Raw genomic sequence first — 12,339 nt, forward strand, 5'->3', positions numbered from 1 at the left:
GCTCACTGGGAATGTTTCTCCTGCCTGTTCAACAAAACATACTTTTAACATGTGCCTTGGCAGGAAATTTGCTTTGTGCTACTGTCAAAGATATTAGCTTTCATTGAACTTGATGAGAGTTTTGATGCCAAAATATCAGTGGAAGTGGTAGCCTGTGCTTTGAAAAACAGAACTTTTCAGGAAAGATGGATCCATCCTGAAATTAATATTATTTGGCAACTGGCTAAGTAATACGGCTATGAGTCTTATATCCTTGTGGCAGATAATTTTTATTATATTCTGGGCGAGACTAGAATGTCAGGATGCCTATTCTTGGAAGCACTCAAGATAAAAGAGGAGTCGGATAGTGTAATGGTAAATTTGAACAAGGAGCTATGCTTTACTTTTAGAATTTGCTGCTACTTTATACTCATGGACATAATTCTCCATCCTGGCTTTCATCTGGTTTTTGTTTTGTCAGACAATTCTATAGAACTGTAAACGGCAACCAATCTATCCATGAGGTACAAAAAAAGGCTACCAAGGTTAAATTAATTACATTAGTGTTTTATCTTTAGAGATGTGGTTTCAACTAAGGAATGTGATTTCAGCTAAGGAAGTGGTGGCATCAGACAGTGGTACAGTAGGAGGACCATCAAATGCAGTTGTCATTAGTACTTATGCTTAGCATGCTCTTCTTCCTGCTGTAAAATTTGCAAATACACAGTCCCACCTCCAGTGCAGCAGTGCCCAGCTGGTGGCTGGGGCTATGTGCACAACAAGGATGCAAGTTCTGGGCAGTTGTTATTGAATGATGTGCCCTGTATTTTAACATTAATGGACTTAATTGCTTGTTGTTTTGTGCTCAGTTCTTATCATGAAGCCTCACTAAGCTTTTGCATTTCTTTCAGAGTTAAGTATGTGATACACATTTAAACAAAAGCACAAAGACTTGAAGAAAAGTAGCTTCAAATTTCAAACTTCCCAGTAAATATTTTAACAAAGTGTGCTTGAGATGTGCAAAATATTTTTTTACCTTTATGATTTCATTGCCTTAATTTGAAAAAAAAAAAAAGAACACCCAGAGCTGTGGTACTTGCTGTAGCTATCGCATTTCACTGTTGATGCCTGTGTTCATAGTCTCTCACATGCTTTTCCTTAACTAGGCAAAGCGATGTTCTTGTTAGTGAAAAGTGTTTTAAGTAATGTTAATTTTCCTTTTTTTTTTTTCCAATGGGGATTTTTAAATGGGTGTTTACACAGGTCATTGACATAATTAGATAAAGTTCCTTTGCTTCTGAATCTCATTTAAATCCTGAATGATTCTGTATTTCAATATAGATAATAACCACTACCCTTACACTACAATAGCATGCCAATTCTTACCAGTCTCTTGAAGACTGAATTCTTTGTCCCCAGGTATGCAGGACATGCTTGCTTGGAGTTGTGCCTGATTTCCAAGAGTTACAGATTCCCCCAGAGATACTGCAGGTCCTGTGGTTATCACATACCTGCTAGGGGCAGGAGGAGGCTGGGAACTCAGCTCCCATTCCATCCAGTGCTGCCTTCCCTTTTCTTTCATCCCCTATAACAGAGGGAGAGTGCTTGCTGTCTTTGCACTGACTTTATCACAGTTTAGGTAGTAACTTTGAAATTGTCTGATGTGAAGCAGTCTATCCCTAAGCTGTCTGGTGTACATCAGGTAATCTGGTGCGATAGAGCATGTAGAGCAATGTCAGTTGCTCAGAGCTTGCAAAGAAGACCTCAGCAGTGGCTGTCAGGTTTTGAGGTTAGGCAATGAAGTGTGCATTTTTTCACTGTTCTATCCTGACCCAGTACTTTTAAGAGCCAAACAACTTTGCTTGTAAGTAGGTTTTATTGATGATTCATAATCTTTAGGGATGTAGGGTTTGGAAGAGAGCCTATCTTTTGTGCATCTTGGAAACCTTGCTACTACCCTGTTCTGAGTTTGTAAAGCTTAGAGGGGCTGGCCTATAGGACTGCAGATGTTAGGTATGATACACCTGGGCAGGCACTTTAAGGAGCGAAGCAATGTGGAAACAGGTCTTTGAATTTCCATTGGGAGTCCAGTGTTGAAAGTTGCTTTTAATAAGAACAGCAGACTCATCTGTTGTGAAAAGTCCTGTCCCAAGAAGCACTCAGGAGATGACGTGACCTGAGTCCTACAGGGCTGGGCTCCCTGCCCCCGCTGGGCAAAAATAGATGGCAGAATGCACATGGTAAGCAATTCACTTCTTCCTGACAAAGTGCATGTTTACGTCCCTAGCGTAGTGTAGAAAACATGGCACAGGCTGATGCATCGCCACAACTATTTCTTAGGGAGATTTTTGGTCTTTCCTTTATAAAGTTTTTAAGTGTTTCATGAGAATAGCTGGAGTTCACCATTGATTAGTTGTGTGTAATCATCTCATTCATATTGATGGGAGACGAAGGTACTCAATAGCTTTCAGAAATAGGTTGCTGTAATTTAGTCCTGTTTGCCCTTGTGCAGCATAAACAAGCACACTAACACAATAATAGTTGTTGTAGTTATTACGTATACTTGTAAAGGTGAATGGAAATCTAGTACTTTCCCTGAAGGACTCTGGAATGATATCTATGACATCTTGTAGCAAAAAAAGTATTAATTAGTTTTGGATCTAGTTATGCTTGCCTCTAAAGAAGATCTCTCTAGTCCAATCTCAGAAATTCTCAGTAGGAACTGACACATTTGGGAAGATGGTAATTATTTTGTGTACTTATATGATGGGAAAACAGATGTAGAAGTCAGGTTTTCCTCCCCTTTGTAATAAAAAGAGGTAATTATAACAAGAAAAAAACCTACTCATTTTATTAATCTAAATGTATGCAGTCACTTTATTTGTCTAGTAGTTTGAACTCTGGAAAATTGAATAGAGATATTTTTGAAATATGTTTAAAACATACTATATCTTCTCCTGAGCTGTAGCAACTGACTAGTACTGAAGACAGCCTGAGCAGGGACTTCATTATGGCAGTGAGCCAAAAAGTCATGACTCATGTAACAAAATCTCTTCCAACAGAGGGCTCAATTCAGAGAAGCATCTAGCCTTAGAATATGGTTGCTCAGTAGTGAAGGTGATCCATGGCAATGGGGATCACTCAAATGAAGCAATGTGATCTGCTGGGACACTTCAGCCCTTCTTCATTCTCCCAAGAGCATCTGCATTTTCCTGGGAGCATGGGTACTTGAGCTGGCACTTTGCATCTGCTTTCTCTTGCAGCCCTTAGGTCCTGCAGCAGTTATGTCATTCAGGTTGCCAAACCAGATCTAGGGGTGTCTACACACTTGTTTGAGTGGTGATTGCCTTGTCAACCTCCAGGGAGTTGAGCATCACCTTGGGAAAGACTGTGTTTGGAGACTGTTGGAGAGGAACCTCCATTGCTCCAAATCTTGTGAACATCACAAATGGTGTTTGACCTCAATTCTCAGCACAAATGGGTATAGCAATTTTGGGAGAAGTCTAAAGTCTCCAGTCATAGCCTGCTATTTTTTCCTCTGTATCTTCTTTTATCATGCTATCAGGCAACCCAAGGCTCAGCTCCATATCATGAGGTGAGCATGTTGGAGCATGTTGAAGTGCTTGCTTGTTTTTGAAAAGTCCTGGTTCCCTGTCAGCTTCTTCCTATCTCTCCCTGTGGTCATGTGCTCTTGTTTTTTTTTGTTTGGGTTTCTTTTTTGTTTTTCTGCTGCAGACTTGGTACTCACTCAAGCCACTTGAAATCACCAACCTGGTAGAAAATTAGCCTGGCCAAAACCAATCATAAAGTTTTCTGCTTGGCTGCTGAGTTGAATTGATTCCTGAAGTCAATGCCACGCTCATTGCAAAGGAGGGTGTGAAACTGGGAGGTTGGGAGCAAGGACAGGGAAAATAAGGGGCAATAAGCCATTATGTCAGCTCAGCTATGTCTAAAGCTGCAACACTTTACCTCTTTCCCACTCCTTCCATTGCTTCCTGCTACCTCCTCCAGCTAATAATGTGTGCCCGTATGCATGCATGCAGAGTAATTGTTTAGCGCTTGTTTTCACTGTGTAAGGGAGAAAGCTGAAAGTTAGGTGCCTTCTTACTTATAGGCTCTTATTTCTCTGTATTATGATAATAAAAGATGTTTTTTGCACCTTTGTACATTCCCTCATGGTAAACAGCCATGCCACCGAATTTCATGGAGAAGTAAAGTATCTCTGGCGTGAAATAGGTTTGAATTACATTATGGAACTGTTTGCATGAAATTTCATGGAAATCTGCTTTAAACTTTCATTTGTACAAAATGCAATGGGGTTTACATAAGTAAACATTCATTGAAATATTCTCTTCTGTAATTTATTAGCATTATTATTTTGCAAGTTAGAACTTGTAAAAAATTTATCCAGGTTACAAGTCCTTAGTTGCCCTATTAAAAAAAAGGGGGGGGGGGCGTACAGCTAATCTCTAAATAGTGACGGTTTTGACTCTAAGTCTCCTGTGACTTAACAAAAATGTAAAAGTGACCAATCCTATCTCATATCATGCAGAACCATGTGCTGGAGTCACGGTGTGAAGTCTCTGAAAAGCTGACCACCCAGTGATTTGAGTCTGTACAATGGGGTGTACAATGGGGACACCAGCAGCTCTGGTTTTGATGATTTTGCTTATAAATGTAAGTATATATGACTTTAGTAGATCATGTGGATATTTTGGTGCAGGTTGGTGGGACCTCTGAAATATTACAGTTTTAGCTAGTTCATGTATGTATCTGGAATATAGCACCAAGTAATTAATGTTGCTCTACAACATATCATTATCTTTCCAATATAGATCCAAAAGACAGTTGATTTGCTTATGTACTGTAATATATATGGGCAGTTTATTATATATGTCACTGTATCATGACTCAGTAGCAGATTTGCTATATATAGCAAATAAAGCAAGAAAAGCTTTGGAGACTTTGGGAATTCTGTCAAACTGAATGCAAAATACTGACTTGAAATGAATGTCTATTTTAACTGGATACTTCAAAATTATGATGGATGACTTTTGACCTGCAGTGAATGAAGCCAAGTCTCTGTGTATTCTGTCCTTAAAGTGAGAAGTGTAACTCGCAAGTTGATCAGACAAAACAGCAAAGTAGAAGAACTTTTCTGAAAATCAAAATGTGTCCAAAGAGGTCAAAATGTTGGGGGGGGAGGAGGAGGATCTCCCCCCCCCCAATTTCACTGGTTCCACTAATCTCTAAGGAGTTATACCAAAATCACACATATGGCAGATGAGATACATAAGCTTTCCCCAAAATGATGCACATTGTTGAATATTGGCTGGTCCAGTAACATGTAGGAAGAAATGTTTTGGGATACCACCTACAGGTGAATATAGTCAAAAACATAGAAGAGGGAACAGTTTTGCAAGCCCAGAAGAGGTTCAATAAAAAGCAATGATGAAGAAGAAAGAAGCTTAGCAGGTGAGGAATGGGGGAAAATATTACTAGTCAGGTTGAAGGTCAAGGAGAGGAAGAAGACACAAGACTTGTGCAGTCAAGAGAGTGGCAAGCTTTGTAGCAGTTAGATTTTCAGAATCTGACTCTATTGCATAGAACTTCAAAGTTACGAAAGCCATCGAGGTCCAGGAATGGAAGCTTGTTTTCCTTTCCTGCTCATTTTTTATGATATTTGCATTAAATAAAGAAAATAAAATACAACCCTTCAAAATACTCAGCAAGAACTGTGAACAGAAATTTGAAGCACTTCCAAAATGTTTATTCAGTATAAATGAAGTGCTGAAAAATAATTTGGAGTACTACACTAGTTCTGAAAATGGCACACTTGATTCACAGTTCTATTCTTTATAAAATAATTGTAAAACTTGTTCTATAACAACATAAAAAGTAGTCAGTAATTAAAATATTGGGTAAGTTTGGGCCTCCACTAGTTAAAATTAGTGATAAAGCTTCTAAGGCACTGCTGTAATATGCCTATAGAAGGAATGTGAAATATTGTGTTTTGTTTAGGAATCTAGTGAATTTAATGGAAGAAATGTCACAACACACAACCAGTGAGCTTATAAATGTAGGGTTCTTTTAACAGAATGTTCAACTGTAATTACCTGAAAAAAGTATACTTTTTGTTGTTGTTGTTGTAGTTTCAAAAAACTAATTTTGTTATGAAAGCTAGTTTCAATCTAAAGTTTTGCATTGTACAGAATAATGTAATTAATGTCAATAAAATTCTTGTGTTCTCAAATTCAACAGTTAATTTTCATGTGCTGACACAGAGAGAGAAAGTATACATCAAAGTTTATACGTAAACACTCTTTCTAAGCGCATAATAAATGTTTATTAAAAGATATGCTTTCAGATATGCTCCTTATTTAAATCATATGGTATTTACTTTGTTCAGTGCTTAAGATATTTTTGTGTCTATCTCCTAGAAATTACAAAATAAGAAACTTGGCGAGTTTGATTGTGAATGCAAACTCTTGTCTTCTGTCTTTGCTCCTCCAAGATTGTATTTTGACTTTGACAATAGCCTTCCTAATGTCTGCAACTACTAGTTCCTTGACACCTCTGTGGTACTTTTTAATATTGTTCAGCTTATTTTAAAATTAGAAGTGACTCTTTCTTCCTGTGTTTTATTTGTTGGGCTATTCCTTTTGCTGCTGGTACTTCTTGGGTGTTTATAATTAGTAGACAGGTAAATGAGACTGATTTTGGTGATAGAGGAAGTTGCAATTAAATGCTTCCTTTTTGTTGCTTTAGAAATGCTATGTACTTGTACATATCAACCGTTCTTTGGTTCATTGAAGATTTGGCTTTCAAAAATGGAATTATTAAAGGTAGTTGTAGTTGTCATTTTTATGTGTGGGGCATGAGTTGATTAATTTATGCCAAAAAAAAAGAAGCTCACTAGAGCTTCACAATGGAATCAGGGGGGGAAAAAATTCATATATGACTTGGTCAAAAATTTCTCTTCTTATCCAGGCAAAAGTTGGTTGAACTATTCATAAAAAGAAGAACAACGAGATTTAGTTCTTCATTTAAAAGCAAATTCACTTTTGCAGATTGTGTAAGTGAAAGATCCTACTAAGAAAAATATGACAAACATGGAAGTGTTTTTATTAAGGTCAGACCTTTGCAAAATAGTCTGCTTTTACAGTACATATTCTGGGGGGAAGTAGAGAACAAAGGGAAAAAAGCAACAATTTTTAAAGATGGTTAGTCCGTTGTTTCAGAACCTGAGTACTGGTTCTCTCAATGCAGACAATTTCATGCAATTTCTTAGAAGCTAGAAAAATATTCCTTCATACATTCACTTAGGAAAGGAAGAGTTCATAAAAATCTTGTAAATAAAGTGGTACATGCAGGATATGTAATAGCAGTGCTGAGAATATTTGACTAGAGACAGCCTTTTCCTAGCAGTCGGAAGGGAGAATATGAGGAAAATAGACAAAGAACAAAGGAAAAACAAGACGCAGGAGAAGGAGAGATTAAGGAAGAAAAAGAAAACAATCTAGCTTATCAGTTTTCTTTTCATGAGGAATAATCTAAAAATGAATAAAATTCTAGCTTGAAGAGGAAATATTTTTATATCACTCTAGCTCAGAAAAGAATACCTAACATTATTAGAAATTAATTCTGATATTATCTTTTGAAGGTCAAGTGAAATTGTGCTCTTGGTTATAGACTACAAGTCAGGCATGTTCTCTGTGCAATTAAAAGCAACATGCTTCACTAAAGAGAGTGGAAACTATTCAAATTAGCTTGGAGGGAAGAATCTATGTTTTCATTTTATTACAACAGTATGTATTTCGAAGTGTAATGACATCTCTAGTTTTATACTTAGTTCTGCAAAGGTACATTGTATGACTTGAAAAAAAGATTAGAAAACGGGAACATGATTTTCAGGCTTTTTGTAATTATAGGCAGCGGTTCATACTTTTTTCTTTTCACATATTTATAGAAAGCAATGTAATAACCTTAATGAACATGCAGTATAGAAATATGCAATTGGTAAATGAGATAATTTATCTAACAAAAAAATAGATTCCAATTAGCATGTTGTAATCTATTTGGCACTTAATTTCTCTAAATGCATCTATGATTCCACTGGGACTTGGGATGGTTGTTTGTCTTTCCTTTGTCACCTTCTCTGCCCCCCTTACCCCCCTGCATGCCCCCACCGCCCCCCCCACCCCCCCTTCCTAGGTATATCTTATGGAAATTACATGTTTTCATAATTTTAAATCTTAGGGTCTTAAATTCACCTCCCAGACCTAATTAAGATCATCCTGGTTTTTTTCAAAGGTGCTGAACTCCTCTGGCTCCCATAGAAGGGGCTCAGTAGTGCTCAGTACTTCTGCAAATAACTTACTGGAAATGTAGGCACTTTTATTTTAGATAGTTAAATATTGATTCAGAAGGTTCATGTTAAGCCTTTTCATTTGGAAACATACCTTTTGACAGGCTCCTTAATTTCTACATTGTGTGCTTTTATAGCTTAAATGGACCACTGGTGGGACTAAGCTATGCCAAGCGGTCAAGTGGGTGTGACTAGGGTAGTGCTGGCTAATATGGCAAGATGCTGATTCTTTTCAGATTTGAGTGGTAAAAATCTAAATTGTGCTCCCACAACATCAGCCTTTCCTTTGGTATATGCCAACATTGTAGCATTTCAACTGCTTTAATTTCAAAATATTAATGTAGGAGCATTTGATATTACACAGAAAAATGGTTGAATTATTGCAGCAAATATATAGAAAATGTTCCAGTTTGTGGAAAGGTTACTTGAAAAGAAATTAAATACACGATTTATTTGTATTGGGGGGTTTCTCAAGGTTAAAAATAACTTTGGATCAGAACCTGTGTGAATAAAGGACATTTTAACTAGTTAGGTTCTTGTTGACGTAACTCGGCTTCATACAGAGCCATCGAATTAAATGAGTCGGAGTATACAAGGGTATAGAATAATATATCTAGTGGATCCATGTACACACGTGCTGTTGTCTCGCCTTTCCTGCTTTACCCTCAGCAGCGAGGCTGCGCCCAGACCCCTGCCTGTGCTCGCGGCGAGCCTCCCTGCATGGCAGCTTTGCCTATGCCTTTCAGCTCCAGCTGCCATAATGCAGAATTTAAATGACATGGATAATCTTGTGCTGACCCAGCAGACCTGCGGGATATTCATGCGACTTGAAAAGGTCTAGCAAAGGGGCTGTACCTCTTGTAAAGTCCAAAGTAGGATTTTGGTGTGATTTACATTGGTGCGTAAACTTTGAGCAGAAGCTGATTTTTAAAGTCAGTGCCAGAAATCTGGCTCTGTTATATTGAGAGAAATATTTCTATAGCTTTTGGATCTTTCTCAGCTCAGTCTGTGAGTCTTCTGAAATGAGAATTTCAAAACTAATGCTACTGTACTATTTGATATATCACAGTCTGTAGTTGAGAATAATTTCCTCTTCTCATTCATTCATCACTTAAAAAAACACCCAAACAAACAAACAGAACCCCAAACAAAACAAAACCCCACCAAAATTAATCTGAAGTTTATAATAAATGAAATGGGTAAGTGGAATAGTAGAACCGGGATGAACAATTATTTTAAATAATATTCTAAAAACTCTGGTATTAGAATTGCACCAGAAGAAATTGTTAAAATAGTTGGCTGTATCCTAAATCTTTTTACTCTAGTTGATGTATTTTAATATAAATTAAATTGTAATATATATTAATTTACATTGCAGTTTAGTTGTCCATTACAATAACCAAGAATTTATATTACAGTTTTTCTGATTGCTGATGTATTGAATTTATTTTTATTACTTGTTTCCCTGCAAAAAGCCCAAAAGATCTTATGGAACAAAATAAGATTAAGGGACATGTTGATTTTTAACTCTTCTATTATTTCTAGCTTTAGAGTTTTTAATTTATCTGAGATGATGCATCCATGTATAGCTAATCTGATTTCATGTTACTACATATTAGTATTTTTTGTCTTCTCTTTTTCTTGAAGAGGCATTCTGTGACTTAATCGTCAATCTTGATTTCAAAGACTGACTTTAGATTAAAGCCAGAACCTAGGCATTTGAAAGATATTTTGGAAACTGTGGCAAATTATGTAAAAATAACTCCTAGAGTTCCTCTTTGCAGAGGGGAGGACTAGTAGTTGTCTCTGCCATGACTATGGCAGTAAGTAGCCCTTCCAGTTGTCCAAGATGTATAATAATCTAGTTTGTGGGGGAAAAAAAACCCCACCCGAAAACCAAAAAACACATAAACCAACCCATCCAATATAAGGCCTAACTGGCAGTTCTTTTGGGACACACCCAGGTGTACCACTGGTTTCAAGCATTTGTATGCTTGTGCCTCTTTAGCCAATTATTTTTCTTCAAGCTTTATGTGAAATATTCCATCCTTTCTAGGAAGTTCTATTAACTTCTGATGTTGTATAAGCTGGGGCTCTGAATATCAAGTGGGAAGGCTTAAACAGAAAGACTTGGTCAGTACCATGAAGATACTTATGTCCTTCTGTTGTCTCTTTTGTTTAAAATGGTTTCATTTGTAATCGAAATCACAGCACATCCCATTTCCAATTTTCTTAGCTGTGATTTCATTCAGGGCTCAGTGCTAATAAAGGGTTGAGAGTCTAGAAATGGACCCAAAATATTCAGTGGGGCTGCTGATCCCAGAGGAGGGAAAATGGTCCTTCCATGAGAAGTGTCTTCAAGATTCATTTCATCTAGCAGAAATTTCCCCCTATGTCAGTTCTAATAGTGGGGAGGTTTAGAAGGGTATGTGGGGAGGAGAGGGAAGGGGGAACATTTATGAGAAAGGGCCCTCTCTCCAAACTTCTGAGCAGCAGATAGGATGGTCTGGAAATACTTAGGTCATATCAATAAATAGCACATGGTCCAAAGAAACAATGTTTTTTGCTTATACAGTAAAAAAAAATAATAAATCTGGTCTCAGAGTCACAGCTGCAATGGCACAGTGACTCATAGTCTGTAAAGTGTGGGATACTCCCTTTATAAAATGGAGTGGAATGAACCGCTGTTCAGATGCAAAATCTTCTCTAAGACTCACAATGTTTTGACTTGTCAACTTCAGAAAAAGAAAGAAGCAGTGAGCAGGATAAAAATGCATACAATTGAGATGCAAAAATAAAGTGGGTTCCCCCCCATCCAAATCTTTAAGTAAGAAATTGAGATTCGTGTTTTAATGATTTGATTACCTTCTTCCTCAACCCTCTGGATTAAAAAAAAAAAAAAGAAAAAAAAAGATCACGGTTGTATGTATCTTAATGAAGATCTCCCTTGGGGTGTTGTTCATGGGAAATATTCTCATGTAAGTGCATACAGTATCTCTATGGAAAAAAGTGCTATTTTCCGTTCTCAGTTAAAGATGTTTTAAACAGACATTAAAATTACTAGAGTTTAACCTGGGCCTTATAGGTAGATGTTTTGCTTTAAGACTTTAACACTTGAGAAAAAAAGTACTTTTAATTAGAGTTGCTACTGTTTACCAGCAAGTAGCATTGTTACTTCGATGGTCTTGGACTATAAACAAGGTTTATAGAGAAGGAACATGCAGTTTTTGGACCGATACAATTGTAAAAAAAGGTCTGCTGCTGCTAAACACGCAAATCCTTCTTTAAGTCACTCTTTACTAGTGCTTTAAATCCTTGTTACTTTATGCCTGCTTATTCTTTAAAGTATAGCAGTTAGTTAATATCAATATATCATACTCGGCTGCTTGCCAAGCTGCTGTGTATGAAGTCCAAGCAACTGAAGAGGACAGCTGCTCCCACGGGTGCAGGTGTAGCAGCTGGGGGGAAAACCCACGCACAGCACAGTCTGGAGCCCGTGACTTCCGTGGTGCAGCAGTGGTCCCTGCGGCAGTTTCACAGAACGAAGCTTCCCTTTTGAGGTGCAGACTGGGTGAAAAGAAATGGAGTTGTGTGCCTCTCTTTTTTTATGTTTTTTTGTTTGTTTGTTTTTTCTTTTTTTTTTTTAAAAAGGCTACTATCACCTGCAACAGTGCAAGTAACACAGCACAGCTTATGTTCTGAAACTCCAAGTAATGGAGAGATTTAAAGGTCCAGAGAGGATCCCTGCATGACTCCAAATTTCCCTGGGGAGAGGAAATAGAAAGGAAGTCTTGCTGGAGAGAGGCTGTGGAAGAGACTGGCTCTGTACCTGAAATGCTTTTCCACTGTCGGTCAGTGAGAGGGTCTGCAAAGGCTTGAGACCCGGGTCTTATTGTGAGGGACCCTTTGGCGGGCTGTATGTTGTGACGTTGGCTGTGTTATGCCCTATACTGCGAGTGCTATCCTTAAATATTGCTGTAAGGTAGTAATGC

The 12,339-nt window shown here is 37.6% G+C and overlaps 1 long non-coding RNA gene across 1 annotated transcript in view; it reads left to right on the forward strand.

Annotated features, from left to right (window-relative positions):
- Window positions 1-4,564: 4,564 nt before the first annotated feature.
- Window positions 4,565-12,339, forward strand: part of LOC142033221 (uncharacterized) — a 79,375-nt gene continuing 71,600 nt past the window's right edge. The window contains exon 1 of the long non-coding RNA XR_012651121.1: window positions 4,565-4,656. This is a non-coding gene — a long non-coding RNA (uncharacterized LOC142033221). The remainder of the gene's footprint in view (window positions 4,657-12,339) is intronic.

Source organism: Buteo buteo, chromosome 1 (assembly GCF_964188355.1).
Source record: "Buteo buteo chromosome 1, bButBut1.hap1.1, whole genome shotgun sequence".
NCBI classification, from domain to species: Eukaryota; Metazoa; Chordata; class Aves; order Accipitriformes; family Accipitridae; genus Buteo; species Buteo buteo.